The following is a 25,978-nucleotide window of genomic DNA, read 5'->3' as shown; positions in this document are numbered from 1 at the left end:
CACTCGACTCACCTCCAGCATGGGTGGCTTGACGTTGCACGGGATTGAGCTAATGCTTGGAAACACGGACGATGGCGACGATTGCAGTGAATACACCTTGTCGAGGATCCTGTCGATTTTGACTTAACCGGGAGGGGGGAGGGGGGGGGGGGGCTTGATCTGGGGTGGCAGTGTGAAAATATTCACATTAGTATACAGCGGGCCTTGAACTAGAAAGCTTTTTCTAGCATTATACTTTTCTTTTCGAGAGGGAACAGTGAACAGACGACGACCGCTCGGCATTTATACCAAGTAGGTTACAAACTGACAGCTCGCTGTAAATTTAACACGTGCGTCACTAATTTATATATGTACTAAAAAAAAACGAGACTGACAAAATGAACGCCCAAGCTGAGCGTTAAAACGGAGTATTAAATTGCATATGAAAAAAAGAAAAGACTATCACATTTCGAGTTGTTCAGACATTTCCAGACTGTCTAGAACACTTCCTGCTGGACGGTCTCATATCGCGCGGTCCACTCCGACCTTGGAGAACCCCGCTCTTTTTATTGCATATAAACTATTGGATATGATACAATATCATTCGACGCGCGAATGGCCGCGAGTACGGATCAGTGCAGACACTGCTCCGCCCCGTGTTACGTCCGACAGCGATATTTGCGCTGCTCATCGTGCTTTCGCCGCTTCCACATCCAGTGCCTCAAGGTGCGGGCCAAAGAATACGATGTCTTCATGCAATCCGGAAAAGGCAGCTACAAATGCAGCGATTGTTTACGGCGCACCCATCCTTCGTCGACAAGGCTCATCAGCGAAGAAGCTGATGACAGCGGAGCGACGCCCAGCCATGGGGAGACGGGACTGAGCATCAGCGAAGGGGACAGCGCTGACACTTCACAGGCTGCAGTTTCATCAGAAGTTTATGGCCTCCTGCTGGGGCTTTCGTCTCGGCTGGATATTTTGACGGCCGAGATCCAGGTTCTACGTGCGGACAACAGTGCGTGTCGGGTGGAAGTCGTTCAACTTCGCTAAGCGGTCGTGGACCAGGCTCACAGGCAATCGAGGTTTCTCCCGATGACGCGGCACGCGTCGGCTCACCACCGGCGAAACCGTCTTACGGTTTTGTGGCATTGGCTTTCCGGTTCCTGGCCCCGCTTCGGGGACAAGCCCGCGATGATCCTGAGAATGTGGGAGCTCAGACGGCACCCTTCTCGCTGACAACTCCACGCAACGGTGAGCCTACCAACATGGCCCAAAATGCGGGTTTGCCGCGCGCTAACCAGAAGCGCCGTCCAAGGCCTCAGACCTCTTTTGGTCAAGCCAAGTAGTGCACCGTCAGAGCGCTGCCTCACCCACCGCCTTCCAGAGGCTTGTTTGTGTCCCGTCTGGACCCAGCCACTAGCGCCACTGACGTTGAGTCTACAGTATCAGCTGCTCTCGGGGCAAGCCAGTCACTTACACGCAAATGAAAATAAATTACCCCACGTATAACTCGTTCCATCTTGCCGTTGACGAGCAGTGGTTGCAAGCGTTAAGAAACTCGGATATCTGGCCGAATGGCTCTATTTTTCGGCCATTTTTTTGGAGGTTGCCATTTCCCAGCACTACGTGGTTGCAGCGGAAAGTTTAACCAAAGGTGCTCATGGCTCGGAATCTTAACGCTTATTATCAAAATATCTTCGGCCTTAGACTTAAATCGAATGAATGTATGTCTAATCTGCTATGTACCGATTACAATACTGTCATGTTGTCAGAAACATGGCTTCACAACAGCATTGCAAATTGTGAATATTTTACACCTTCCTTTACTGTGTTTTGTAGCAATCGTAGTTATACTTCCGGTATCAAATATGGAGGTGGTGTACAAATAGCTTGAAAGAATCACTGAATGCACATAGGCGAAATAATTCGGAAACCTATCAAGAATCCGTCTGGGTCGAGATACGGTCTGGTGACGGGCTAAATTTTCTAACTGGCGCATATTGCTTCCTTATTGTTTCAGATGCTGCTCTCTCTATAAGTCACTCTAATTTTCTTGAAATTAAAAAAATAGACGCGACTAAATATCGCGTGCCACTATATTCGGATTTTAATCTATTGAAAGTTGACTGGATTTATGGTCGCATTAACAGTGGGCACGGCGGCGCTGCCACGATGAGGTCATCTAACCTGCCGCTCCACTTTGTTATACAGCTGTTGCTGTTGCTGACGCTGCCTGCTGAATTGCCATAGAGTAATATAGTAGAACGTAAAGAGTGGCCACTCGGACCCTATCGCGGCCCAGAAAGTTGGTTTCACGGCAGCCGCCAGCTGGCGCCATAGTGCCTATTTATTTACACATTTCTTATATTTGCACCGTTCATAAATTGTTCTATCTTAATTTAGAAGCTTTTAAAATTGTTAGTAGCTTCGAAGGTCAGAGAAAAATATTCCAATGATTGCGACTTCCGCTTGGGCAAAACGCCGCCATAACAGCAGCCTGCCCAGGCTCCCTGGGTGTTGGGCTCGGCGGCTCGGGCGGTCTGCCTGCTGTTCCTGTCGTCAACGATTTCTCGGTGTTCACTTCGTGGAAAAGGTGAGCCATTTCAAAACACTATTACGCAACCACATGACGAGTGTTTCACGGGCCTGTTGGGCGTCAGCGTATTTCGGGCTCGCCGCTTTTCTCTGTTTCATCAGGTTTCATAGCGTGAAATGCGGCAGGGCAAAAGCAGAAGCGTCTGACGCTGCAAACACGTGCGCATTGTCTTCAGCGGCGCTGATTCCAGCTTTCACTTCTCAAACGCGCGTGCATTACATGCTCATTTAAAGCGTCGAGCTGTCTCTCGTAGTTGTTTCTTTTTTGGCACTTACGGTGAAATGGAGCTGTGCACACAGTTTCTGCGGAGGCCGAGAGCCGGGGACGCCAAAGAGAGGTCCTGAGACGCTTCGCTCAATGTGGTGTGGTTTCTTCATCCTACTTGCACGGGTTTTTCGTTCTTTGCGTGAGGTTTTGTCCTTATTAATGTTGAAAGTACATACCGCAGCACCGTGCTTTTAATTTGATCTGGTCGAGAACAGCCAGCTCGGGGAAATGAAATCACAGGTGAGCAAGGCATCCGATTATCAGCGTAATTCGGTGCACCCTGCGCGCTGGAGTATGCTGGAGCGCCATAGTGAACCATAGTATCATGAGGCGCCAAAGCATTGGTTTCACGTCGTCCGAGTTGGTGTATACTAACATGTACTTCATCTTTTTATTTAAGGGCGCTGTTCGTGCACCGTGGTTACCTCGTGATTTATACAGTACGAACTTGACCTTGTGTTTTGTATATTAGTACAGTTTATTGTGTCATGACCAGCTCCCTTTTCGCAGGCATATCAGAATCTCACGTCGCCAATTCTGTAAATTTTTTTCTGCAGCGCACGCCGTCGAAATGCCCAGCTACGGTAGCTACTGCTGCGTAGCGTGGTGCGGTAACAACAGAAGAACGTGCAAGAAACCGGGAACAAAGTTTTTCCGGGTTCCACGGGACAGCAGGTAGCCATGGGTTTCGTCTGTCTTTGTTCTAAAAACTTACTGGATGACTGTTCAGCTGTCAAAGCGAAAGAACGGAACGTTTGTTTCTTCAAAACTAGTTTCAAATCTGTAGTAAGGCAAAAACTTGGGCGAGTTCTTTTGCATAGGAATGAATAAAAACAGTGCAGGCAAGACGAAGGACCAGAGCTCTGGAGTACTCACAGTACCAAGTTTTGCTCAAACTACACTAAGGTGGTTAAGTAACACAGTCACTTACCAGCCGTGAAATTGTTATGTATTTCATTTTTCTTAAGACTGTACTTCGTAATCTCGCACATAGCCTGTGCTTATGAGAAAATAATTTATAGGACACTACTGTGTGTTTGCCTTCACATCAGCACAGACGTAACACTTCACTGAATATATCATGAACCAAAATAGTTTTCATTGAAAAATTTCTGCAGTTCTTTTTGTGACATCCTATAACTTCGAAGGAACAAATAAAATTATATATCTGTGATGAAGGGGCAGAGGCATTCCAGTTAAACAGCGATGGCCTATGTATTAACCGCCTCTGGCACTTTAATGTCAAAGTCATCTTAAGGCATTTATATTCCTGTACCACATGTCACAGGCCTAAGGCGTGGGTCGAGTACGCCAAGAGACATGACCTCATGGACAAACCGGCGGCGCGCCTATATGCGAGCTACTACGTGTGCAGCGACCACTTCACTGTACACGACTTCATGGACCCTGGACGAACCAGGCTCACAAAAACAGCAGTGCCCAGTGTTCGTCCACAGGAACACTGGCAGTCTGTGATATGTCGTGGTAATGCTTTATTCACTTCCCGATGTGTGCAAAATATATAAGTAGAAAAACTTGGCTTACATGTAACTCTACTTTTACTGCTTCGTAAGCTCTGACGTTACTCTTACTTCTATCTAGGATCAGTGGTATGGTCACGTTTAGGCGATCCTGTCATGTTTCCGCATCTGCATCACAATATCGTGTGTTCACTTAGTCTCAGTATCATTGGTTTTGTAGCTTCCCTAGCTCCAAACCTTCCCATAATCTAGGAATGTTTTGTTTTTTTGTTTCAATGTCCAAAACGTGTTGACTGCTGTGTTACACCCCCAACACTGCTTTCGTATCCAACATTTTCTTAATTGCAGGTGACTTCATCTTGTTTCTAATAGCCAAATTTTTGCAGACTTCGTGGCGGCCAGCACCTGGCACGGCACGCCTTCGGACAGCCAGCCGGTCACCCTGTCCAGGGCAGCTCACGGTGAGGAAGCGACTCTGTTTGAAGCAACAACTTGTTTCTGATAAACAACTTCTTGCAGATCTCGCGGAGGCCAGCACCTCGCATGGCACGCCTTCTTACAGCCAGCCGGTCACCCTGTCCAGGGCAGTTCACGGTGAGGAAGCGACTCTGTTTGAAGCAACAACTTGTTTCTGATAACCAACTTCTTGCAGATCTCGCGGAGGCCAGCACCTCGCATGGCACGCCTTCGGAGAGCCAGCCGGTCACCCTGTTCAGGGCAGCTCACGGTGAGGAAGCGACTTTGTTTGAAGCAACAACTTGTTTCTGATAACCAACTTCTTGCAGATCTCGCGGAGGCCAGCACCTCGCACGGCAAGCCTTCGGACAGCCAGCCGGTCACCCTGTCCAGGGCAGCTCACGGTGAGGAAGCAACTCTGTTTGAAGCAACAACTTGTTTCTGATAAACAACTTCTTGCAGATCTCGCGGAGGCCAGCACCTCGCATGGCACGCCTTCGTACAGCCAGCCGGTCACACTGTCCAGGGCAGTTCACGGTGAGGAAGCGACACTGTTTGAAGCAACAACTTGTTTCTGATAACCAACTTCTTGCAGATCTCGCGGAGGCCAGCACCTCGCTTGGCACGCCTTCGGAGAGCCAGCCGGTCACCCTGTTCAGGGCAGCTCACGGTGAGGAAGCGACTTTGTTTGAAGCAACAACTTGTTTCTGATAACCAGCTTCTTGCAGATCTCGCGGAGGCCAGCACCTCGCACGGCAAGCCTTCGGACAGCCAGCCGGTCACCCTGTCCAGGGCAGCTCACGGTGAGGAAGCAACTCTGTTTGAAGCAACAACTTGTTTCTGATAAACAACTTCTTGCAGATCTCGCGGAAGCCAGCACCTCGCATAGCACGCCTTCGGACAGCCAGCCGGTCACCCTGTCCAGGGCAGTTCACGGTGAGGAAGCGACACTGTTTGAAGCAACAACTTGTTTCTGATAACCAACTTCTTGCAGATCTCGTGCAGGCCACTTCCTCGTATGGCACGCCTTCAGACCTCAGCCCAGTGACACCATTCTCCTCTGCCAGCTCTGAATCAGCCGAGGCTTCTAAGTGTCTAATTTTCATTGCTTATGTGGATGCCTCTATGCTTTTCATCAGTAAGATTCTTCTGTGCAAATGGAAAGTTGGTATTACTTCTGGATATCTTTAGTTAACAGACATTAGTGACCTAAAAGTTTAATATTCATAAATATAAGGTGGTGTTGATCTTTCACATTATAAATATAATGCAGAGTTGAGTGGACAAGCTCAACTCTATGGCCACATATATTGTTTTTCAGCTGGCTAATACTGTGTTTCTTGGTTCCAGCTATTTCACGCGCCTGCACGCTCAGTTTCCGCAAGTCAGCAGTGAGACCTAAGGACGTCATAAAGCGTCTTAAAGCAAGGTCTCGCGCTACAGGAAGGCCATCACAAGACTGCGGAAGCAAGAGCAGAAGGCGCCTCAGACAGCTACAGAAGCCCTCGCCATGATTCGCCCTTATGTCACTGAGGAGGTATTCCAGCTGGTGTCAAGTCATGTGAAACTGAGGTCGAAGGGCAGGGGAAAAAGATTTCCGCTGTGGCTAAAAAAGTTTGCCTTGCACCTAAACTTCTGTGGGCCGCAAGCGTACCGATTTTTGTCCACACATTTCACTCTGCCTTCTCGGCGCTCCTTGAGAAGGTGGCTGTGTAATATCAAAATGACACCCGGAATTATTCCAGGCGTAATGTCGTCTATCTGGACCAAGACGCAGTCGTGGAATGAACGGGACCGAGTCTGTACCCTCGTCTTTGACGAGATGGTCCTAAAAAATAACTTGGCCTATGATGTCACTCAGGATGTCGTTCACGGATTTACGGACGATGGCATCGAACGCACTTCCACAATCGCAGACCGAGCCTTGGTTGTCCTACTCTCTGGTATTTCTAAGAGGTGGGTTCAGCCTGTCGCCTACACTATTGGTCATACATCGACGCCATCGACCGTACTTCGTAACTTGCTGACATCCCTGATCGAACAGCTAAAGGACACCAGAATTACTGTAAAGGCTGTCATATGCGACCAAGGGGCCTCCAACGTCAGTTTGGCAAATCAGTTGGGTGTGTCGGTCAGTCAGCCATATTTTACTGTAAAAAATGAACGTGTCTACTTCATTTTCGACGTTCCACACCTGATAAAAACAACTCGCAACAATGTGCAAGCGCACAGGCTTCACATCGAAAATGAAGTTGTGGATTGGACGTACATAGTACAGTTATATCATTCAACACATGAGATGCGGCTGCGATTGGCACCAAAGCTGACTGACCGGCACATTTACCAAAAGCCTTTCAATAACAAGAAAGTCAAACGGGCCACACAGGTTCTGAGCGCCTTGGTATGCGTCGCACTGCTGTCTCTTGTGTACGCAAAAGAACTTCCAGAGGCAGCCATGTCTACGGCATACTTTTGCGATCGGATGGACAAGCTTTTTGACTGTTTAAACAGTTCGAGGTGCAAAAAAACAGAGCAAAAGTGGCGACATGGAATTCGGAAGGGAAATTCTGAGTTAGTTGAGTTCCTTGAGAAACAGCTTCCTTGGATTGCAGCGTGGAGGTTTGAGGGGAGACACCAGCCACAAACCATCATAGACTGGCAAGTCACTATTAAAGCCATTCTGCTGCTCTGGGAAGATGTTTCTCATAACTACGAGTTCCAGTTTCTGCTGACCCGGCGTCTTCAGCAAGATTCGCTTGAAAACATGTTTGGGCGTATTAGGCAGAAGCAAGGCTGCAATACAAATCCCAATGTGTCTCAGTTCACTTCTGGGCTGAAGCACATTGGGATTCAGAAGCTTTTCAAGCTTTCAGAAAAGGGTAATGTCGAAGACGACGGGTCTGGGCTCCTTCAGGAGTTGTCGCCATTTTCGCTTCGAAGTGGATCGCTTGCAGACATTGTTGAATGTGTCCCGCCTGACAACTTTCCTCCGCTAGACAACACTGCGGAACTGGCGGCACATGACGACTCGCACATCATTGATGAATCTGCAACAAACTATGTCGCGGGATTTTTGATAAAACTTTTTGCTGAGAAGACTGCGCCTGGTTGTTCATGTTCGGAATTGTTGAACAATGAGCATGACACCCTGCACCATCCTCATCAGTATTTTACAATGCTTAAAGCGTACCACATCCCGGGGAAGCTTTTTGGAAACCTGACCGTGCCCTCACAAGCTGCCTTCAGATATATCCAGCAGCTTGAGTTAGACTTCCTTTCTGTCATTGAAAGAGTGGCGCATCTTCGTAACGTCTGTGGTGTTTTGTATGCCAAACTCGTGGAAGTTCGCAGTTTTATGTTTTGCACTAAGGAGTGCCATACGAAGTTTTTAAAGCTGTTTTGCAGAGTACGTCTCTGCTGGCATATACGCTTTATTAACCGGAATTTAGACAGAGTTAGGCTCCAAACTTGCGTCTCTGGGGCACAACTGGTGAAGTTCAAAGGGTAGTATAAATTTAAACATGCGTTTAGCATTAGTTTTGCATTTTATTACATATGTGTTACAGGTGCGAAGAAAGCTTTATTTGTGCAGTGCAAACCGAGTGTCAAGGATTTTTGGTATTACTTTTTTAAGGCTGGGTCACAGGCCACCTGGCTATATTAGTGTATGTCTAATTTCAAAATACTTTGTCCTTGTATTTTTATGCATGGCCATGTTGAATGGGAGAGTTGTCATTTTTCTATTATGCATAGTCCTGTCCATTGGTCACGCAACTTAGATGTCATTGAGCCTTTCCTGGTCTTGTTCACGATTGCTGCTTTAGTTTGATGTGCAGCTTGTACATAGGCAAGAAGAGTCATATTTTTTGGACAAGGGCCGCGGGCTAGTCATGTTTTGAATTGTAATTTTATGTTGTGGGGACAATCTGCAGGTGTGGAATATACCAGGATTTGTTCTTACAAGATTGTTCCTTATGATAGATGCGACGGAATTTGTGGATAACGGATTGTTAAACAATGATTTGTTATGCTAAGTCTTTTTGTGCCTTAATAATTGATACTAGAAGTTTTTGTGCACTAACAAGGCAGGCATTTTACACAGCGATCTACGTAGGGGAATTTGTTTGTGTGGGTACGCAAACAAATTTGCGTGGACTCTGAAGACTATACCACTACCCTGTGTGTGGACTATAGTCCGGAAAAGACGGTACTTAACAGAACGGTGCACACTGCACGCCGAGCAGTTCCAGGTATAATTTGTAATGACCAGGTTGCAGGCCAGCAGTCGACCAGTCTTTACTAGCGACTGCAGAACCACTTGATGTGTTTTTTTCTAGTGTGTTCGTGTTCAATGTTTCTTTATTGGTATGGATCTTCGTATTGGGTCACCCGGTTTTGGTGTCAGTTATGAACTTTTAGATGTTTCCTCCCTCAAACCTGTACAAAAAGGCTGATGAGGTTTTTCTGACAAATCTTCTTTGTAACACGTCCTGAAACAATTAAGTGAAAAAATAATTTTCACGGTTTTTTGTTTCTGTTTTTTATGTAAAGTGACTATTTTTTTATGGTTATCTTCGTGGCCAAAATAAAATTTTTAATATTTGTTAATTGCTGCCTTCTGTTGGTTGTCCCTTTTTTCCTGTTCCGTGACATAGTTTTATATTTTATATTGGGATTGTACATGGTTACCTCATTACCTGTCTGTCCTGAAATTGCAAATTAACCAAATTTAAAATTGTAATTGAACTTGAGGAAGAAAACGAGAAGGACAGACAACCATAGTCGGAAGTTTGTAAGCTGTCCGCCCTTCTCGTTTTCTTCCTCAAGTTTAATTATCTCTTACCAACCCGCGCCGCTCGTTCTGTCCTTAAAATTGTAGTTAGTCACGACCGCCTAGGTGGCGCAAGCTACCGCAAAATACAGTTGGAAGCACTAATAGTTATCCATTCATTTGACTACTAATATTCTGTGACTCTATTTATGTTAAAAAACGAAACCGAAAGCATCCAAACAGGAAGTCGAGAAAAATTTCACGGCGGCAGCTAGGAATGCTGGTAGTCGAGTGGGCCGCTGGGGTCTATGGGAGTGGCCACTCTTTACGTTTTACTATATTACTCTATGGAATTGCCGGAACCATTGTGCTCGCCGTACGTCATCACAGCGAGCAAAGAAACCCCTAGCTTCGGCCACTATCTCGGATCAGCGTTTGCTGACGCGGCTTCGGCAAAGAGGACACGGTCTGGACAAATTTTCCATCCCTCAAGCTGCGTGGCGAAGAAGCGCCACGAACATCAACATAAACTGAGCGTCGACCTACAAAAGAGGCGACACCGCTCCACCGGGGTTGTGGGCACGGCTGCACTGCTACGATGAGGTCATCTAACCTGCTGCTCCACTTTCTTGTACAGGTTGGAACGGTTAAATGTTACTCTGTGAAAAACGATGATTTGTTTTTGGTAGTGCTGCCGTGCCTGAAACCAGCTTTGAAGCGTTTTCTAAACCTGTTAATGCTTTGCGGTGATATCGAGGAAAACCCCGGCCCAACTAATGCGGAATTGAAGGTGTTGGTAACCACCCTTTAAACTACTGTTCAACAGTTTGAGACAAGGTATGAGGCACTGAGATAGAAAGTGAGCGAACGTTCCGAGGAGCGTACAAACGCCAAAAAAGGATTATCAGAATTGACAGAACGTGTGTGCACGCTAGAAAAAGAACTCGCTGTCTCTAGGGCGGATCCGCTGGTGGCACCAAACAACGATTCTAAGTTGGAAGCTGCGCACGCCGAGCTCGCTGTTCTAAAAACGTGCTTTAATGACGTAGAGAGCCGCTGACGCAGATCGAACCTCGTATTCTTCGGGCTGAAAGATAAAGATAAAAAAGCGGTGGCGGAATCAGAATCCCTTATCGTGAAACTTAGCGCCGACAAAATGGAAATAAAACTAGATCCCCAAACCATTGATATGGAGCATCGAATCGGCGCGAACAATGAAAATAAGAAAAGGCCGATCGTAGTAAAGTTTTGCTTTTTGAAGCATAAAGACTCAGCACTGGCTTCCGGTTATAAACTTAAAAATAGCAGCTTCGCCGTTAGTGAAGATTTTCCGAGGCCCGTTCAGTTGGCTAGAAGAAAGCTAGTTGAATTCGCAAAAACCCAGGACTGTCGATTAAAGCTGCGAATAGACCGACAATATATTGACGACAAATGCTTTATGTTTGACTTTGAGGTTGAAAATGTGTGTGAGGTCGCCAAATAACAACCAAAACAACCCACGGAAGTTCCCTGCAAATCACGCTCTGCACTTTGGCTGTTCCTGCTCAAATGGCAGATCAAAAAATAAAAAAGCACTGCTAACGGACACTTGGAAGTTGATACAGTAATGGTTATGAATTGACGCAGTATTAAAAATAAGGTGGATAAATTCATGGGCTTACTTCAGACAGTTAAACCTCTGATTATCTTAGCTACATAGTCTGGGTTAGATGCCACTGGTGGTTTCAAGCGAAGTGTTTCCAGATAATTATACAGTATACAGGAAAGATAGAAACCTACATGGTGGAGGTGTTTCTATTCTTGTGGATAAGAATATTCCTACCACGCCGGTACTCATTCCGGATGTTAGCATAGAAACAGTGTGGTGCCAAATGTCTGTTAATCGTAAACGTATTTCAGTGGGTGTTTTTTATCGTCCCCCAAACGAGGCCAGAGAAGTTTTAGAAGAACTGACGGGTGTAATCCTTGAGGCCTCTAAGGAATATGTTCTTTGGGGGGGGGGGGAGATTTTAATCTCCCCGATTTGGTGTGGGAGAATGGCAAGTCCCATGGCACGGGAAGCTCCCTTCATACAAAATTTGATGCCATTCAATTCTAGAAATGTTCGATTTAATAGAGTATGTCACAGAGGGAACTTTTTTTCTAAATATTCTAGATCTTCTACTTTGGTTGTTTTCATACCATATTTATTAAAACGAGCAGATGGTTTTGGAATTGATGAGCTGTGGAACATGTTTAAGATCTAGGTTTACGAGCTTGTTGAAAATTACGTTTCCTCGGGAAAACAATCTTCTAAAACTGAAGACAAACCTTTGGTGACGTATGAGGTACAGCATATTATTAAACGAAAACGAAGAGCTTACCTACGATTCAGAAATAATGGGGGAGCAGCCAACAGGTCCAGCTTAGAGCAAAGTGACACCATTTTTAAAACGGCAGTTAAGAGAGCAAAAGAGAAGTACTACGAAATGTTAGACGCAAACTAAAAATGCACCCTAAAGAGTTTTGGAAGGCAGTTAAGATAAATACGAAGGACGATACGTCTGCTCCTGCTCTTCTATTAAATGACCAGCTGATAGTTGACGATAAAAACAAAGCTACGTGTCTAAAGAATTACTTTGAATCAGTTCTTTCGAAGGCTACTATGACGATCTGTTACCCTGCTGTGGGATCTGTAATGGAAAACGCGATGTTACTCGTAGAAATTACGTACAACGGTATAGCTTTATCACTAAGAGATCTTGATGTAAAGAAATCACCCGGGCCTGATAATATTCCTCCACTTATATTAATGGATTGTTCCGTGGTGATATCAAACTATTTAGGTGTGCTCTACAACAAATCGTTAAAGTATCAAAAGCTTCCAGCAGACTGGAAAATCGCAAATACACAAATCAGGATCCAAGAACTGCGTGGAAAATTACCTACCTATTTCTCTAACGTGCATATGATGCAAACTTATGAAGCACGTGATTTATAGTAATCTTATTACACACTTGAACATAGATAATTTTCTCATCCGAGATCAGCATGAGTTTCCATCTGGAGCATCCTGTGTGACTGTGCTTGTTGGCGTTTTTCACTTTTTGGCGGGCACCATAGATACTGGACATGAAGTAGACTGCTTGTCTTTAGACTTCAAAAAAGCCTTTGATCTCGTAAACCATGAATTGTTAAACGAAAACCTTTCCTTGCTTGCCATTGATAGTAATGTTTTAGGTTGGATCCAGGACTACCTGAGAGAACGAAAGCAGTGCGTTGCGCTAAATGGTGAGAAGTCCGATTACGTTGGTGTTACATCTGGTGTCCCCCAGGGTTCTGTTCTGGAACCTTTGCTCTTCCTCGTTTATATAAATTATATTATTAATAGAATACAATCACATATAAAACTATTTGCAAACGACTGTATTTTTATAGAGTAATTAATGATTCGAATGACGTAAATTTCTTACAGATTGATCATGACAATATCTTCATGCGGTGCAGCAATTGGAAAATGAATCTGTACGTTAAAAAATGTGTTCACGTAAGATTCACTTGAAAGAAAAGCTCCATTGGTTCAACTTACATAATAAATAATGAAATAACTCAGGCTAACTCAAGCGTAAAATACTTGGGTGTAATTCTGTCCAGTGATTTAAAGTGGAAAGCTCATGTGGAAATGGCAAATCTGAAGGCTGTACGGATGGTTATTTTACACGACGAAATTTTAGACAGGGTTCATGCAAAATGAAAGAAACTTTGTATTTTACGTTTATTCGCCCCTGTATTGAATATGCAGCGGTTGTGTTAGATCACCACCGCAATCACCTAATAGAAAAACTGGAAAAAATTCAAAATCAGTATGCTAGATTTGTTCTAAATGATTACCAACGCGGGGCAAGTGTCACCACCACGAAGAATAATATAAAGTGGAAATCACTAGTTGAAGGCAGAAAAATGTTTAGGTTGAAATTTGTACGTTATATCTAACACTCGTCTTTTAATCAGTCAAGAAATGTTTTTGCAGAAACTTTTTTCATATATCGGGAAGAGCGGACCGCCAGAACAAAATCCGACCCTACTTTTGCCATACTGGTGTTTTTTGCGTTTTCTTTTTTTCCAAAAACTATAGAAGAGTGGAATAGGTTGGCTATTGAAGGATGTGTTTAACGTACATACACGTTTAATGTGTTTCGATGTTTTTGTTAGAATTTAATGCATTTTATGCACTCAGCCCTGCTATAATTTCGAAAGGTGATGCAGGTCTCTATGTAAATAAAAAAAAAGCTCCTGCAACGTCAAAAAGCATCTTGTTTTTTAACGTCATAGATGTTAACGATTTTACGCAACACAGCATGTTCACGAACTGTTCCTGCAACATTCTTGATCTGGTTTTATCTAACATTCCTACTTCGGAAGTGGTTCCTATGGTCGAGCCGCTGGTTACGCCTGATGCGTTTCATCCTGCAATTACGGTGTTTTCTATATTTTTAAGATCAAGGGTTTCGTCTGGAGCACTGCGGTACGCGTACAGCGCTAGCGATGACTGTATACAAATATTTCGAGCAATATGATAGCACCTATGCCTTACAACGCTCTGATGTAGATTCCATGGGAAATCGTTTTACAGTGGTAGTCAATGATACCTTGAACTTGTTTGTTCCCCAGTACACCAGCACCTTGAAAAGTACCCTAAGTGGTTTTCCAAAGCTTTACAATATTACTTGAGTTTAAAATTAAATTACCAATGATTTCATAAAAAAACAAGGCTCGGCTTATGGTATGAAAATTTTAGCATCAGTCGTGAGCTAACCGAAAAGCTACTCGCTAGTGACCAATATAACTACCGCAGACAGATGGAGCGTAACCTGAACAAGCGACCCGTAGAATTTGGCGCTATGTGAAAAAGCACAGCACGAAGGACTCTAACAATATAACGCAGCAGGACGGGTCAGCTATCGAAACGTCCTCAAAACCTGTTTGTGAGTTTTTTTCGCATCATTGCAGTTCAGGCTTTTCCAACTTCAACACCCCTTTACCCGTGGCATGTAACATCAAATTTGAGGAGTATTTACCATTTACTAGATTTACAGTTCATTTAGTGCTTTTAGCTATTGAAAAACTCAATTCCAAATTATCCACAGGTTCAGATGGTATTCCTAGCTTTATTATAAAAGCATGTGGTGAATATTTTGCTCCTGTTCTTGAAAAAGTGGTCAAATTACCCAGATAAAAGGAAATGTTCGATAGTCGTCCCAATTTTTAAGTGAAGAAATTCTTGTGATGTTAGTTTTTATCGTCCTTTTTCCCTTCTCAATGCGTTTTTAAGGGTGTTTGAGGAGCTGGTGTAAAATAGTTTGTATAATTATATAAGAGAAAGCTTGTTCTTGTACGGCACGGTTTTGTCACAGGCAGATCCGTCGAGACAAATGTTTGCACATTTATAAATTTTGCTTTGCGAATTATTTACTCTCGGTGTCAAGTAGACGCATTATATCTAGATATGTCCAAAATCTTTGATGAGGTCAATGAGTTATTATTGCTGAAATTCGGGGACTATGGCCTCAGTCCTGAGTGCAATACCTGGTTTCGAAGTTATCTTCACAAAAGACAGAACTGTGTAAGGGTATCTGGCTTCTTGTCTCGTCCACTCATTTCTATGTCAGGAGTGCCTCAGGGCACGAGCCTTGGACCTTTGTTGTTTCTTGTTTTTATAAATGATTAGGTGTCATCCGTAAAACACTCGCAAGTACTTATGTTCGCGGATGGCGAGAAGTTGTTTCGGCAGGTCACCTCAATCACTGACTGTACTTTGCTGCAGGACGATCTTTGTTCAGTGGTAGAATGATGCAGGTCTAACAATCGTTTCTTATATCCACGCAAAACAAACGTCATGTCGCTGTCGAGAAAGTGTCACAATTTATCCTGTCTGTCTATCGGTCGGACCACGCCGAAACCGAGGTGTTCTTGGGGACGACCACTTTTTTTTCCTTTCTCATGTAAACTCCATTATTAACCAGTCATTAGGTACGCTGGGAATAATGTCTCTCTTAACTAGATCATTTAGCACTCATCACTGTCTTTTGAGATTATGCAGTACCCATGTACGTTCGAAACTAGAATTTGCATCTGCCGTGTGGCACTCCACCTCTATAACAGAAAGTGACGGTACAGAACACATACAGAAGCGTTTTGTGCCCAACATTTACGACAGATATTTTAGAAGAAAGTGTTTTTCTGAATATAATTAGGTTTTAGCGAAATTAGCATTGGACACCTTATGTAAAAGAAGGTCTTTTGGGGATGTTCAGTTTTTACATAGGCTAATTCAAAATGCAATAGACACTCCCACTCTCCTCGCCTCTGTTCACTTTCGCATTCCACTTAAAGCAAACTCTAGAAATCCAAGAGTATTTTACCCAGCCCTCATTCGTAACGCATCGCCGGTTTCGCGTATCCCTTATCGGATCAGATTGTATTTCCTCAAAGGTATCCCAGTTGAGATATGTTACATAACTACAGCATTCAATGCACAAAAATCAATGGTAAACAGCAAAACAACAAGAAATCAGCGATCACACTTTACAAATGGGAATCACAAATGTCGCGCAATTTATTGGTATCAGTTTTATGGACGATGTGAGCGGGTAAGAAATTTCAGTCGGCAATAGCAAGTAAAAAAAGAGAGGGGGGGTTTGAAACTTGATATTTCTGGAGAAGAGAGGCTGCATTTTCGGTGGATGATCGCGGCGCTTTGATATGTAAGACGGATCCTGGAGATAGAGGCTACGAAACTTTGATGATGAGTAGTAGTTGCCATGAAGGAAAACATGACAGGCTAGTTTGGTTCTAACGGTTAGAGGTTTCAACTCGAGGCTGGTTTTAATAATTGTGACACTCGAGGTTCGTGAATAGTCATGCATGATGTAGCGTGATGCCTTGTTTTGAACAGATTCGAGCTTGTTAAGAAGGTATGCTTGATGAGGCCACCAGATTATGTTGGCGTATTTCAATTTCGATCGCAGAAATGCTTTGTAGGCGGCTAGTTTGACCGCCTGAGATGAGCGGAGAAGGTTGAGGTTGATGAATCTGAGCGATTGACATGGACTTCAAAAGGTTAAACGATACGATTGTTCAGGTGAGGTACTCTGAAAAAATTACTCCTAAGTATTTGTATGTTCGAACTTTTTCTATGTCTTCGTTGTTAATGGAATATTTCCTTGGCGTGGAAGACGGCTGACTTCCAAACGTTATAAATCTTGTTTTGTTTGTGTTCATTCTCAGTAGCCATGTGCTGCAAAAGATGGGAAATCATGTTGAGGTCTTAATCTAACAGTTCACACAGCTTTCAAAAAAGCAACGAGCTTTGAAACATTCATAGTTAAATTTTTGCCTTTGGTCGCTTCATTCAAAATTGCTCGCTGAAGGGCGCGCCTGATTATGATGAATAGAAGAGTGACGCATCTGTTTCGAGCCCTGCGTCACTATCTCGGCAGCAGGTCTTCAGTGGACGCGCCGGCGTCACACTTCCAAGATCATGACGGACACAGAGACCGCTCAGAATCAGGCGCGCTCTCCAGCGCGCGATTTTGAATCAAGAGAAAAACGTCGAAATTGTAACGACGAATATCACAAAGCTTGTTGTCTCTTTGCATATCGCTCCAATTGAGTTAGGGTTTAATATTTGTGGCCTTCAAAACTGCAATTTAGACATAGGCAATTAAGCCGCTAATTAAATCTTAATTATAAAATGTTGGTTAATTAGCATATGTGTCGCTTATGTTCTCATCTAACGTACGCCGAGCCCCACGTATATACAAGATGACGGCCTCAATGTACCTATCACTTGTTTTGGTTTTCTGTTCGGTTGGAAAAAAAAGAAAACTGTTAGATTTATAGAAATCTGTGCAAGAACGGTTGACAGATGCTTCCATTATATTCAGGCGAAAACATGGTGCACAGTTCAAGAAGCTGAACTTAAAAAAAGAAGAAATCAATATCAATATTGAAATTCGAGGTATTAAATGGGGTTTGATGGCATTGACAATTATCTGAGGAGCAGGTTTTCCAAATACTCTCTAATCACATTGGTAAATGTAGGCTTGCTGCAGATATAATTTTTTTTTGTTAGGGCCACTCTGAAAGCTTTATTCACTCCGCAAAAGAGCTGCTATTCTGTTCCTCCTGGATGCTATTTTCCCAGATTATCCGGCGGGATTGTAGATTTTGGCAATTTATACATCCGAACAAATGTTAAGGCCGATAGTGATCAGTTCCATTGTCACTATGCCTTCCAGGAAGACATGCCCATACTACCCGGAGGATCGCCAGGTCCTCGCATATATTTTGGACCGACAGCAAAAACCATCTTGTGCATTGCAGACCCAATGAAGGCCATCCAACTCAACTCATCGTGTACCTTGGAGAGAACTCTTGTTTTGTGCGTCCTTATATACTGCTTGAAAAACCCGACTTACCCAAGCTCCTTCGCCCAAACCCTTGGGCTCGTGCAATGTATGTTAAAAAGAGTGGCATGGTTTGAACGTGCCAGGGTGACTAAGAAACTGACTGGCGTGGACAACAGCATTTCATCTAGAATCTAAAAATTGGGCTGACCAGAAAATTCCTCTTACTCGCATGTGTTGTTGGTGCCATTTGTGTTTGTTTTTTGCATCTTTTATTATTCAGGGTGCCTCCAAACAAAGCTTAGGTGCTAAAATAGCCCGCAAAAATCAGAAGCCTGACCGATCAAGTTGTAACTGCTTACAGAAATATATTTTACTAGTAGTTTTTCTTGTTAAAATTTAAAACCTCAGCTAAAAAAAAAAAGAAAAAAAGTTTTTTTGCGTGTGTTTCAACGGCGGAGAAGGGGTTTGCTTACCTTTTCCGGAGGTGGCGTCTCCCTTTTTCGCCGTTGTAAAAACAAGTAAAAATCAGTTTTGCTTTTCGTCTTATCCTTGTACACGAAGCTGAGACCTCAAACTTTAACACAAAATTGTGACCAGTGAACGACATTTATGAGAGCAGTTACAACTTGATTCGTCAACTTTCTGAATTTCGCAGGTTATTTTAGCGTGTATTATGTTTTGAGGGGACACCCTGTACACACTAAGAAAAAAGTTGGCCCCAAGGGACTAACGGCAGCGTTTGGTCCTCCGAACTCCCAGTTGCTCCCCGAAAGGACCATCTGGCTCAAGCTAGGTACCGTGCGCAAAAGCTGGGGACTAACTGCGCTTGACTGGGACCAACCGATAGGCGTGCGCGAGCAAAAGCATTCATTAGTCCCCTTCAGACAGGGTGCATCTGCATGATTTAGTCCCCGAAGGCAAACGGAATGTTTGCCTGGAGGACGGATGCTATTTCGCTTGTCTTGGGGATCGGCGAGACTCAGCCCAGCACGGCTGGAAGTGTTGACAAAACTCGGACGAAACTGGCGAATATGTTTAATGTGCCACGAACGTTAAGACATTACATGGTAGAGCTTCACGCGTTGTGTGAATGCGAGTGAACGAATGTGTTGACTCGACTTCACCCAACTATCTCGTCAAAAAGGATCTGTTGACATTCCAGAAGTCCCATTTACGTAATTTGCCTTCGCGCAAAAAATGTGCATTTATCCAAAACTCTCGCTCCGAACGCCGTTGATTGGCTCAGCCGCTCCGCGAATAGATCGCATCGCAAAAAAGTCGGGTCAAGAAGCGGCTGCTCAAATCGCGTCGCTTTTTGCCCGCAATGGTCGCTTTTGCGACGAAAGTTATCGCGCGAATAGATCGCATCGCCGGTGGGAACGCGCCTCCGTCTCTGCGTGACAAACCTTTCTGGGTAGTCCAATGTCGAACTCAAAATCCGCAACGACACACTTGATGCACGGCACGTTCCACTTAAGGCTGCGGTACCACGGCGGCCATCTTGAACAAAACATTAGTTGAACCACCAGGGCGGCGTTGGCTGTCGGTATGAGCAAATGCTGCAAAACCTGCGCGCCAATTTCGAAACCCTTTTTCCCGTCGCTTGAGACCTTGAGTTTCCTTCTCCACTCGTACGCCCCTGCTTTCACGTGTTCACCCTCTGGCGCGTCGCGCCCACGTTCATTGTTGGGAGGACAATGCACCGGATAATCCCCAACTTGAGGCCCCCTGCCAAAATTGTCCGGCTGCCAAGTGATTTGAGCGAGATGGGGTTTTCAAGCGGTATGGAAAAGTGGGACCGTCAATTTTGAACTATGCCTTTTCGATACTGCATAAGTTGTGTACGGGGCTGGCCAAGGCACGGGCGCGAGGACGTAACTGTATACAATGCTTGGGTTGCAGGAGCACTCGCGCGCAGAAATGGTAGGACGCGCTTTCTTAAATCACACGCCTACATTCCGCAGCGTTGCAATCCTAAGAGTAAGACAGAGTACATCTTCGGACAGTGCGTGAGTTGATGCCGGCCGTACGAAAGACACACCTCGCGCTTCCTGTCACTACTGCCTCTGCTTGCACGCGCTGCCAATTGGCGGTCCTTTCTTTATTTTGATTCGTCGCTCTTTTGAAAATACTGAAACTAATATTTTCTCAGGCCCTGCTCATCGTACCTCTGCACTACAGTTGTGTAAACACATTGTGATGTAATTTGAGATATGGGACGGAGTGTCTACATTCTTATTTCGTGTGTAATGCCGGCATAATATTCCTTTGCTGCCAGAGGGTCAAAATAATGGTAGGGTCGGCAGCAAAAACTATTTCAATGACCGAATTATGATCAAACACCAGTAAGAACATAAAAAAGAAATCACATGGGGACAATAAAAATATTGCTACAAGAGGATGGTGCGCGGGGCACAAACAATATTCGGAGTGACGTTGAGGGAACGCGACAAGCCAGATCTTTCCTGATAGCAGCCGTAAAAGTTGATCTGGTGCCTAGTTTTCATCGGCTTTGCACGGAAACTCGTCGACTACCGACTATCTTGTCAGTGGTGAACATAGTGAACATGAACTGGACGATTTTTTTTTGTTGTTTTTGTTTCTGTAGTTAAATGAGAGTATGGAAATATGAGACGTCCGCTGACGCTTGCGTCGGCTAACGGAACCTCAATCGCCGATTGCGGCCGATGTCATGGGCGTATACAAATACATCAAGTCGTCTGGGCGGGAGCAGTTGAAGCGCCGCGCTTTTTTGGCCTGTCAGTAGAGAGTCCGCGAATTCTGACTCGAGGCTAATTTGTGCGGAGGGAGCCGCTACTGAGCGCGACCAATCGGAAACCAAGGATGGCTGAAATTTCCTAATTGCCATGAGATTTGCAAATTCGTTCTTCCCGTCGTAGTAAATTCGTCCGAATCGCTATTCGATTTAATAATCGATTACTTGGATGAAAAGATATATTTCAAAATTCGTACGTGGCTCACCAAATGGCAATAAAATTGGTATAGGATTTCAAACCTCTATAGTGTCACCCTAATTTACAAACTTGTTTCACGTGAAATTAGAGTTCACGCGCAAGCGAGCTGTTGGAAGCCTATACTAAAAAGGCCAGAAACAAGAGAAACAAAAAATAAATAAATAAGAGCGGGATAACCGCAACACAGTCTCAAATCACAGCTGAAAATGGTTACTTGGTAAGTGTAAATTGGCTCCGCCAATTTTTGGCTTTCGGCGGGTTTCTGGAAACTTTGATTCTTTGATTCATTGGATTAAGTACGGTTCATTCATCTGCACATATTTGTTCATATATATATATATATATATATATATATATAAAGTCAAAAATGCGTACTGTCGGAGTTATTAATTCCAAGTTTATTCCGACGTTTCGAGCGGGGACCGTTCTCCATTAGGTGATGAAGAGTGGTCCCCGCTCGAAACGTCGTAGTAAACTTCGAATTAGTAACTCTGACAGTACGCATTTTTGCCTTTGTATATATATATATAATATATATATATATATATATAAAGAGAGAGAGAGAGAGAGATAGGTAGATAGATATTTTTCACTATTTTCTGACGGCCAAAACTAACTATGCAACACAATTTTCGCTAAAGGCTACCGTTATTTACAAAATATGACGAGCGTAGTTATTATATCTGCAATAATTTGATAGCAGAAACATAATTCGATCAAGCTACTTGATAAGTTGGCGTTCAATGAAGCCGTGTTCGATGAAAGGTCCACTATACGATGAAACGCCAATCAGTAAAACAGAGCTTGATCGGACGAAGATGCCTAGCTGCTGTGATCCGCAATATTTCGCGCAAAAACGAAAGACACCAGAATAGACAACAAGTAAAACCACAGAGCTGCCCCGCCTCATATCACCCTCAGTTGGAGCTCGACTGACACATTGCGCCGATCAAGCATCACCAACAGCTCAACACCTAAACGCCACGGCGTTCACTATCTTTGTTTGGGTGATTCCACCCACTAATATAACAACTCATACAATGCGCCGTGATAAAGTGCTTTTTGTCTTTGTGTATGTGTTTTCGTGATATTTAACCTCTGTTTGCGCTCTGACTAAGAATGAAACCATGTATACTAAAACATCGATAGTGGTCTCTATTTTTAGCAACGCTCGCACACGTCTTGTCTTTGACGCAGTGGCATTCTCATATCCCATACACGGACAATTGGACAAAATAGGTTGGTCGGCCTTCACTCATTAGCTGCGGAACGTTTTGACCGTGACGTATGTATAATTCAAAGAAGCACCGACGGGCGGGTGCCCCTTTGAAAACAAATCATGCTCGCGTAGAGATATTTAGCTGCTATAGTATAGTCCGTGGGTATTTATTTCTAGACCAACTCGTCGGCGTCAGTCGGTACAGGCGCTGGAGGCGTGATAAAAATGCTGGCAGATGTCGGCTTGACGAGCCCCCCACTCTCCCCTTACACCAGATGGCAAATAAACCAACAACAATATTTGTCGACGGGCAATTGATTGAAGAGGCCAATCGGTAGTAGGATGACTCGACAAAGGGTAATTCATCAAAAACTCCAACTCGTTGACAATTGTCTGTGAGGCCATTCAGTTTCCACATTGCACTCATCTTCTGTATTAGAACACATACACATGTTAGACATTTTAATATAAGCAAGTTTCGGGCACCGGATATATTTTTGAAAAGCTGTTTCACCGAATTTCGCATCTCCCAGTTCGTCGAATTTTGATATGAAATCATAATATAATTATTATACTTGTCACTTTTTCAATTAGAAATGTTTACAGATAATTATCAAATAAAAGTAGGCTTTCGCAAAAATTATGTCGATTATAGGCTATGCCAACGTAGCCGAACAGTAAAAAAAAAATGTTATGAGGGTGTTTTTGTCAGGGTTCAGGAAAGACAAAGGCGATTCTTCAAATGAGCACTGGTCACACAGGCGGACTGGTAACATAATTAAAATAAAAGCACCGACTTCACAGAACAGAAAAAAACGATTTCACTAGACGTTTCGCCTCCCTTGCGGGAGGCATCTTCAGTAGTTAGAGAACAATGCCAGTGTAAGCTTCGTGGAGAGGGCCGCGTTTTTTGTTACACACAGATGTGTGTGTCCCTGCGAACAAACCACGATTCTAGGAGCTTTCGGGATCCCCATCTGTCCTCCCTCGCCAAGGTCGTCGCGGCCGGGAAGTCAAAATAATGCCCTATTGTCCACACATAGTACACCAGTTCAGACTTCAGTTGGGTCGCGTGTGAGTTCAACCTCAAGTCAACGCTATTTATCAAATATGTCCGTACTTCGTGGAGAGGGCCGCGGTTTTTCTTACACACGGATGTGTCTCTGAGAACAAACACGATTTTAGGAGATTTTCGGGACCCCCATCTTTGTCATAGGGTGACTCGTCTATCGGACTGTTCGTCGCAGCGAGAGTACAGGGAAGGATAATAATTCATACCCTATATCGTGCAGAAGAGAAGAATATTAAAAAAAAAAGAAAACGAAGCGAAAATTTCGATTTCCCTTCTTGTGGACAGGGCATTGTACGTGAACGTGGCTTCCTTGTTTGATTCGCCAAAGTAGCAACAAAGCGGCATTTTACGATCGAGCGAGTACCGTCGGAAACACTGCCCAAAATAATTTTATAGGGAGTTTCACGGCTTTCCACTGCGACATAAGCACGTGGATAGAAAAACAAATATTCACAACAATAAATGTCGAATATTTTTGGCACGCTCACACCTGGTTTTTATTCATAATTTGATGACTCATAAGTTGATTTTGTTTGCGGAACCGTACTTCTGACCGGCAATTTTATGGCGTACGCGAAGCTTTTGCGTGCGATCCACTAAAGTTAATTATTTTGGGGTGTCCAAGTTGAAGCGGTGCGTGTTATTTTTCGATCTCTGTCCGAATGATACAAAGTTTCACGTTTTCACCCTGTGAGTGAAGTGAGTTGGTCAGTGCTAGCATCGAAGGCTAACTTCGAACTCTAATTTTGAAATAATGTCTCTGTTGCCGCATCGCGGACAAAGATATATATGCTCTTATCACTGTAGCAAAATAATGTGGCAGGATTTTTGCTCTTGTTATGATCGTGTACCATTGTAGTCGACGTCATCCCAGCACGGCGTATCGTTTTTGTATTCGGTTCAGCCCTGCAAACCACACTTAGGAAAAAATGAAAGTTTGCACCTTGTTCGTTCAATTTTTTGTTATGCTGCAGAAACACATTGCGCCCCGTGTTTTTGAAGGCACGGTAGACGGTGGTGACGGTGAGGTGACCGACCCCCATGTCAGCCGGCGTCTCGCTCGACCTCCTCGGAGGACAGGTCGGTTTTACTGGTGACTGGTGCATACGTGGAGCAACTCCGCGCACATTGCGTTCTTCATCTCAGAGAACGCAATACATGACTCAGCTCTATCTCGTCATCGCTCCAAAATGACAAGTGGAATTCGCAACTATAGTCGGTGACAAGTCAAGAACAAAGTGGAGCTCCTCCCACCCCTTTCCACTTCAGCGGAGCGAACTGTGGAGAGGAGGTCGCCCCCTCTCCAGCGTTCGCAAATGGCAAATTTTAGTTTATTAGGCCACTAACTGTCAATTTACGCTCCTTCCTTTACGTCCGCCGCAGCCGATAATGTTATCCCCGGGAATACCAAAAGTATAATTTCTTTCAGCAAAAAAACAAACAAAACAAAACATAATAATAAAACGCCCGGTATATCACAGCTTTGACAACGCTTCACGTGTGTGAGGTTCGATGACCGACAGAGAACCACCGCTGGCCGTGCTCCCGAAGCGGGGAAGTGCAATTTATGGAGACCGATCATATTATCAGAAAGGTGCAGACTAGGGAGCCTTCATGTGCGCGAAGCGCACATGGAGGCACTCTAATGCAGACAATCCAGGAAAAGTATTCTTGCAACTATGAGGTTCCAGTTGTACTTACACATGCATTATCGTCAAATTTGACGGAGTTCCTTCCAACACTAAAGAGTTGTCAAGAGTGAAGATTATAAAGGAGAATATCAACAGGAATCTATTGTCTGTTTACTGAAAACAAAACAAGCATCAGAAAAAGGTATTTGGGCGGCCGGGGCGGCCAGAAGCACGGACTGCGCGCACCCAGCGTGGAACCAGCGAATGAGAGGGCACTCCTAGCAATCTATTTTCAGAGCCACGGTATGCCGGCTGCCGGCAAAATGTCCACTTTAATTTAATTATGGCTTTCGAAACGTAAATACACGCTCGAGAATTTTCGACAATATCACGCGAGCGCCGACCGGCCTGTAGATGAGCGCATCGTCACGGCGCGAAGTAGCGATATCAATGACAGTACGCGCGTGCGCAGAAGAAACGCGCCGAAGTCGGCGTCGGCTGCTAAGCTGTTTCCCCAATCACGACCCACCCCTGGCGCGACGCCCACCGCTTGCTCCACCCCATAAGCAGGGGACCTAGTAATCAAAGCGACACACACGGTACGCAAACACCAACAGCAGCCAGTAGGAAGGACACCGACACGAGCTTAGTCAGCGAACGAAAAGACAGACACAAACTTCACTCTAGGCAAACAGAGCAGGGGTAGTTACAAGGATGAGAGGCGTGCGCAGACGGAGGTAAGCAGTGCACAATAAATACGCGAAAACTCGCAGCAACCGAAGACCCACGCAGCAAACACATACGTGCACACGCACCAGAAGCACGTGCGTCACGCTGCGTATCTACGCGGAACTGGCGATTTTGGCATTTCGGTAATTTAAAACTTCGATATCGATTGCGTGAACAATATATTCAGCAAACTGAACCGGTGGAGCCTCGCATAAAAAGAAAAATCGTTTGACAATATGAAAGCGACTGAAATTCTTCCTAAAAGCTATATTAGCAGAAAGTACCGTGTTATAAAGGACCTCACGAGTTTCGACCAACTTTTCCAGCACGTTATTTTGCAAGAAACGGAAGAAGCCAAGTGTACAACCAGTTTCCGAAGCTGGCAACCACAGCTGGAATCAGCGCCATCCTC

The 25,978-nt window shown here is 44.4% G+C and overlaps 1 pseudogene; it reads left to right on the top strand.

Annotated features, from left to right (window-relative positions):
* Nucleotides 1-1,244: 1,244 nt before the first annotated feature.
* Nucleotides 1,245-11,249, top strand: LOC115316874 (annotated as a pseudogene).
* Nucleotides 11,250-25,978: the final 14,729 nt, after the last annotated feature.

This window comes from Ixodes scapularis, unplaced genomic scaffold (genome assembly GCF_016920785.2).
Source record: "Ixodes scapularis isolate PalLabHiFi unplaced genomic scaffold, ASM1692078v2 ptg000597l_1___fragment_3__unscaffolded, whole genome shotgun sequence".
NCBI lineage: Eukaryota > Metazoa > Arthropoda > Arachnida > Ixodida > Ixodidae > Ixodes > Ixodes scapularis.
Note: the sequence above shows the minus strand (reverse complement) of the source record. Positions and strands in the feature narration are given on the sequence as shown.